The following is a 7,020-nucleotide window of genomic DNA, read 5'->3' as shown; positions in this document are numbered from 1 at the left end:
TGTCATGGTACAGCCAGCTGCTACCAGCTCCCTAGTCAATTGTGTACGTCTCTTTCCAGTTCCACATTCCTTGGGTCACTTGGTAGCTTGAAAATGGTCGTTGTGGGAATATTTACACCAGAGACATCAGCACCCTCTACAAATAAAGGCAATTTTATTTCTGAGAGCCAGCTGTTAAGCATTTCCCATCACACCACTACTCAGAACCAATACATGAAAAAACTGATTCAAAACTCAAAGGTGTTTGCAGCAAGAGGCTAGACTGTAGGGAAACTCGAGATGATTTTACCCATGGGCAAAGATACTGACCTCATAGCATCACTGTGACAATGATCACAAAGAGGAAAGGAACAGTACGAGGGACACTGGTGGGCAGGTATTTGAAGACTCTTGTGTCTTATTGTTTTGTTTGCTTACTCATATATACCCTGCCTTCTTCCAGAGAGCATTTGAGGGGACACTTCAGGAAAAAAGCAACTGGCTTGTTTATTAAACTCCTCAGAGGAAAAGCATGATGGAATAATAATAATTCAGTACATTTAATTTCAAAAACTTGACATACAAAAGTAAAGATCAACACACAACAAGTGCAAGACCTGAGGAGCAAGCCAGCCAGTCCTTCTGCACCTGGCCCGGCCAACAGAGAGATGCATTTCCTGTTGGGTCCTGGAAGTCAGCTAAGCTGGACTCCACTAGACCCCCCACGAAGAACTGCAGGACCCACTCGAACCTTCCAGGTTTCGCACAGATGATGGGTGCCCTACAGAAAGGCAAGCCGCACTGCAGGGAAACCCTTCCTGGAGTTTGTTCTTTACTGCTGTCTTGATATTTGCCTCTGGTTGCTATGACAAAATCTGGCATTGGAATTTTTCTGGAAACAAATAGAAAATAGTTTTCAGAGAAGGGAGGTTCAAGACCCTACGCACATTTAGGTTTGGTTATAAACACTCCTAGTAAAATAAAGCATTGACTCATTAATCCCAAAACAAACCCCCCAAAAATATTTTAATCCCCATTCAAAACCTCTTGGTTTGTTCCAGAAGTGACCAGCTCGAAAGCTATTTGTTCTTGTAGAAAGATCACCAGCAAAGTAATTTCACAGGGTGGAGTACTAACCAGTTGGGGTACTGGTCACCCCGTGCCAAGACACACTCTGCTTTTTGTATGTTTGATGTCTGGAGCTGGGAATGCTAACCCCACACATCGGAAATTTTCCATTTGCTAGAGTTGATGATTTTGTTCAGCCTCCCTGAAAAGAAAACCAAGGCTGCAGCCATTGAAACTCCGGCTCCAAGGGTCTGGAAAGTCTTACGAGGGCATGCGGACTTGTGACACATCTCAGACCCAGATGTGCTGGGGTGTTTCTTTGTTTTTGTCTATCTTTCTCTAATGCTCCCATATCTGAAATTTTATTCCTGAATCTCCACCTTTCACCTAAGCCCAAATTAATCTCTTAGTTCACACTGACTTGTCTCATGCCACTGACTTGTCCTCTAGGGCCAGCCTTATATGTGTGAAGATGCAGCTCCCGCCCATGCAGAGTGACTTGAAGAGAGTGTGAACGCTCTCTCCACCCTCTCTGAGCTGGCCAGTGTGAGTGGGTGCCCACAGCATGCACGGCTGTGATCAGACACCAAGGCTAAAGGAGCTGAATTAGAGAAGTGTCCTATTAGTCCTCCAAATGGCGACCCAGTTCCAACCCATTTTCCCACCCTATCTCCTAGTGTCCCCCAACAAACCTCTTCCACTCCAGACGGACTCAATCCTCATTATCTCTTGCATCCACCATAGATGCTTCAGAAATACTGATAAAGACATGTCACCACTAGCAACAATTTTTACCTCTCAGAACTCTAAAGAGAGAACAGACTTGTTAGGAGGAAATATTCAAGTAAGCCACTTGGGGAGAAAAAGCAAGATCTCAAGGGGCGTTCAAATAGCAAACGGCGGTCACTGAATTACTATTCATAAAATAAGGAAAGAAGGAAAAAAACAGTAGGCAACAGGGGTCTGAGCCTTTGTGGGAGAGGACTCAAGAGGTAATAACTCTTAAGACTAACTACGTATCTAGTGCTTACTTCCACCTGGCACTGTTCCAATCCCTTTATATGTATCAATTTATTTAACTCTTACAACAGCCCTATGAAGCAGTTAATAATATCATCCCCATTTCACAGACAGGGAAACAAAGGCCCAGAGTGGTTCAGTAACTTGCCCAAGGTCACTTGGCTAGTGGGTGGCAGAGCTGGTGAGCAATGGTCTCACTCTGGAATCTGTGCTTGAACCACTCTGCTCAGCAGCCTCAGTGGGGGAGCCTCTGGTCACAGCTCAGGGAGGGCAGCAGAGCCAAAGGCTACATGGGTTTCATCAGAGAGCAGAAGGTACAAACATAAGACACACTGTTACTTTATGTGTTGCTGCGAAAGTGATGCCAACTACATACTAGGACACACCATCACAGTAAGACAGATTCTGGTTCAGAGAGAGCAAATATTTAAATATGAAAAGAATGCATCCTGGAAATGATGACAGTACGGAAGGGGGTTTATAAACCTGTTTGCTGTGGAGTGTGCAATTAAACCTTCTCCTTCAGCTCCCCTTGGAAATCCTCAGTGAAATATACATATCACACTCATGCTTTTGTGGGTATAGATTCTTGGGGGAGGTGGTGGCAGGGAAAAACTTACAGAAGTGCCATCTGTGTGTGTGTGCGTGCGTGCGTGCACACATGTGCGTGCATGCATGCAGGCATGCGTGAACAGATGCTGGGCAAAGACAATTTTAGCAAGTTCAAAATCACCCTACATTTAGTTACATAAAGAAAACGTAGCTTCATTATTTTCTATGATTGATCGAGTCTTTCTCCTGAGCCCTTCACCTGACTACATAGAGACAGCAAATTAAATGTCATCCAATCTAATCGTTTCAACAGTCTCACAGATATTTCAAGCTTGCCATGTTCCTCACCCACTTTCCCATTTCTTTCCAAAATGGCCCCTGGGGGAGAAGTTTACTCAGCCTGAGAGTGGCACGAAAGGAGAGGGAGGTCCTTGATCCACATGTTTCATATGTGCAGGTCCTTGTACCATTCTCCAGGTCCTCTGGGTCCTCTCCGAAAGGCCTAGATGCTGAAGTCTGTGGCTGGTCGAGGTCCACTGTGAGCTTTCCTGGTGTCGCCAAGGCTCTGCTGACTGAGTTCCACTTAGGTCCTCACTGGATGGAGTCACATCCCCCTGAGGTCTGGCCATGTTTCCCATTTAATCCTGGTCAGTCCCCCCTATGGCAACTCCCTGGTAAGTTCACCAGCTGGGTTTACTCAGGGCATTCATAGCACTCTTGCTCAATGATCCTGGGTGTGAGTGCAAAATCCTTCCCATCGCAGAATCCTGCCAGCCCCTGCACTGAAGCCAGTGTATTCAATAAGCTAATGGCATCCAGGATCTACTAGTGATGCCCTAAGAGGTACACACCTGCTAGCAGTTACCTGTGCCCAGGAGGCTATCATCACCTGAAGAGGGAATACAAAATTATATACACCTGCACTTAGTGTTAACTGAATTAACAAAGATCATGCTCACCTAATGAACATGTTAGCATGCGTTCCAGTCCTGGTTCTCATAAATACACGCATACCTCTTTGTATTGCACTTTGCTTTCTTGCACCTCAGAGTTGTGTCTTATACAAATTGAACACAAGACCCTCCACCAGCAAAAAGATTACAACTCTTTGCTGTGGTGGTCTGGAATTGAATCCGCAGTATCTCCCAGGTGTGCCTCTATGAAACCACTTGTCTTCCCCAGGGGAGCGAAGGGAACACGCGCCAACATAAACATGGGCTGGGTGGTCCGGAGTTTACCCAGAACTTTGGGTTGTCACGGCTAGAGGAGCAAATGGGGTGAAAAGCTGATACCACTGAAATCTCATCCATTTCCAGAAGTCTGGGATGAGCCCATCAAGATCTCAGGACAGAACACTGGGAAGTTTATCTTCCCTCTCTCTAGGCTAGAGCTGCGGAATGTGCAGAACTGTGTCAAGCCTCAGAGAGAGAGGCCAGCAGATCTTTCTCCACAATTTCACTTTTCTTCGTTCTGTAACATCTACCATCTGTCCACCTCAGCTGACCCTCCCTCTGTTCAATAAGTAGTGTTTGAATTCTACATTTTCCTTACAAAAAAAGGAACGTAGGAAGAAAGGAAAGAAGGAAGGCTGTACCCCTTTCCACAGGCTGAAGCGTGTCAGGCCATGGACCTGGGCCCACTTGAAGCATGCTGCTCCTTTTCCAGACCAAGCGGGTGCCAGACCTTGGAATTCCATTTCTGAATGGTCTGGAGCCCAATTCCAGGGCCTTCCCCAGACCACTTCTGTCAGGAGCTGGCCACACCTCCAGCATGCACACCCCCAAGACCAAGACGTGGCCACAAGGTGGCTGTTGGCAGGGATGGACTTGGGTGTGCAGGCTGGGATGTACACACGCATCATGGACTGCCCTTCTCAGGTGGGACTGCCAGGAAAGGAAGAGGGGAGGACAGGCAGCAAGCTGTGGACTGGGCGTCCACAGCCACTGAGCCACCACCTTCCTGCATGGCACCCCAGGAGTCCACAGGTTCTTAATTCGAACCTGCCCTCTGTGTGGGTATACTTGCAAGGCAGAAGAGCGAAACGTTTTACTTAACATTTTGTCAGCTTGATTTATAACTTTTAAATATTTAGACATGGTGTATGAGCCTCCATTTTTACACTTACCAGGGCCCCATAAAAGTTAGGGAACGGCCTGGAGAAGGGAAAATAGTTTTCAAGACAAGGATGGGGGCCCTTTCTGGATTGAAAGAGACCAACTTGTTTCTTTGCTGCGTGGCGCTTAAAACAGTGTTTGGCACGTATAAGTACTCAAATATTTGTTGAAAGAGAAAAGAAGGAAGAGAGGAAGGGAGAGAGGAAAGAGAAGAGAAAGGGAAGGAACTGGGTTAAACTTTTTATACTTTCAGGAGTTTGTGATATAGTCAGGAAGGCCAATCAAATCCTGTCCCTACCATTCTGCCCGTGTGTCCTTGAGCAAGGTATTCAGCGTCTCTAATCCTCAGTTTCCTCATCTGGAAAATGGGGAAGCCATGGCTATCCTATAGGGAGAAAAAATAAAAACAAGTAATAATCACTTATTTTATTCTCATGGTCACCATCATTTTCATTATATACTCCACCCCCCTCAATCCTGTTTCACTTATAAGTCATATTCTGGGACCAATTTGGTTCAAACAATCTCAGGAAGGCTACCGTTACTGATGTCCAACACGCAAAGAGAAATACTTCAGGATCCCCATTTTGGCCCCACCAACAGGCTCAAATGCACCCCCTATCACCATAGCAGGTGCCCCACCCATCCCCCTGGGCATTTCCTGTGTCAGTACCCAGAAGTGGGCCTCCAATTGCCAGCCCCAGTACTTCTTTGCATAAAGGCATCCTCAGTCCTCCAGAGCCCACTTTGCCACTTGAAGAGCAGGACAGAAGTGCCGGAGAATTGATGCTCGGGAAGCAGCCTTTAACTGCTGTCAGATGGGAGTGGGTATAAATGCCCCAGCACTGTCGCTCCTAGGGCAGGGTCACTCCTAGGGCAGGGTCACTCCGAGGTGTATGCTCTATGCTGAATCCCAGCAGCGCCATGTTCCTGCTACCCTCGGTGATAACCTGTTGGACAATAAACCTTTTTTTGCTACATAAGTCTGCATGAGTTCGGCCATACCAGTTACTAAGGCCAGTGACCGTCCCTTCTAATGACTCAGTGTGCATGCCTTACTGTTTGATAAATATTTTGAAAACCACCCCTTCACTGTAACCAATAAGTTGCTCCCACAAGTACTTGAGAAACATCAGTATTCCATAAAGCTAGATCCAACAGCAATTTCACCTCATAAACTGAGAAATATTTATTCTTTCCCCCTCCTTCTTCCTGCAATGGCATTAAAATCCAATAGTTATGTGGAGGGGACTAGACAATAAAAGATCATTCAATGCTTCCACCCACCTACAAAAGCCAGCAAACACCACAGATTTTTTCCGTTTTTTGTTGGAAATTTTCCCATATGTTTAAGTGAGGTGCCATGACCCCACACAGTATATCTAATAAATAGGGTATCTACTCTCACATGCTTTTGTACTTGGTGGTGACCTCAGTGTTTCACAAATATGTTGTCTCCATGTTTTTATTATCTCATAATCCTTTGGATGGCGACACATTCTGAGACTATAACAAATATATTAACATCCCAATATGAATATAATGGAACAAAAAAGATGACCTCGATCTAGAGTGGATGAATGCCAACCCAAACAGTGGCTAAACTGGGCAGCTGTTTGCAATTAGGCCCAATTAACACGTTTTAAACACAACATTACTGGGAACCTCTTTGAAGTGTGTTGTTCCGCCAAGGTTTTTCTTGAAAGGGTTTCCTAATGGGAAGCAGTCAAAACCCACAGCTGAACAACTCAACTTCCTATTTTGACTTACATGTCATGTAGAGTTCACAGTTTTCATTCGTTTTCCCCAGTTATGTGTATAAATATTTCAAGCATGTAATGAAATGTCTGGAAAGGCATCTTACTGAAAAGAACATTTGTAAAGAAAGCCAGGAAGAGGAAAGCAAGGGGGCGGGGCTTCTGTGCTTTAATTTGCATTGTGTGGAATTGCCAATCTCTACTAGAAAGGTAAATGTGGAATCGTATTGATTTATTTAATAAGCACACAAGAGCATTGTCTACACTGAAAGAAAAGCTCCGTGAGGCCAAGGACCCTGTCTCATTCATCACGTATCTCTAGTACTAGACTGGCACCACGGTAGGCCTACGATAGACACTAGTTGGATGAATGAATGGATGAGTTTTTACTGAATGAATAAGCAAATGCCTGAATGAAGGAAGAAAATAAATAAATTATATACATGTGTTTGGAAAACACAAGCTAAGGTCCCTAGCTCCCCTATGTGTATGTGTGTGTGTGTGTGTGTGTGTGTGTGTGTGTGTGTGTG

The 7,020-nt window shown here is 45.3% G+C and overlaps 1 long non-coding RNA gene across 2 annotated transcripts in view; it reads right to left on the bottom strand.

Annotated features, from left to right (window-relative positions):
* Positions 1 to 231: 231 nt before the first annotated feature.
* The window catches only part of LOC109387041 (uncharacterized), a 16,103-nt gene continuing 9,314 nt past the window's right edge, over positions 232 to 7,020 (bottom strand). For both annotated transcript variants that reach the window (XR_002124893.1, XR_002124894.1), the window contains 2 exons: positions 5,032 to 5,118; positions 232 to 871 (listed from right to left, as the gene is read on the bottom strand). This is a non-coding gene — a long non-coding RNA (uncharacterized LOC109387041). The remainder of the gene's footprint in view (positions 872 to 5,031; positions 5,119 to 7,020) is intronic.

This window comes from Hipposideros armiger, unplaced genomic scaffold (genome assembly GCF_001890085.2).
Source record: "Hipposideros armiger isolate ML-2016 unplaced genomic scaffold, ASM189008v1 scaffold_146, whole genome shotgun sequence".
Taxonomy (NCBI): domain Eukaryota; kingdom Metazoa; phylum Chordata; class Mammalia; order Chiroptera; family Hipposideridae; genus Hipposideros; species Hipposideros armiger.
The sequence above is the reverse complement of the archived record's forward strand: the minus strand, read 5'-3'. Positions and strand labels throughout refer to the sequence as shown.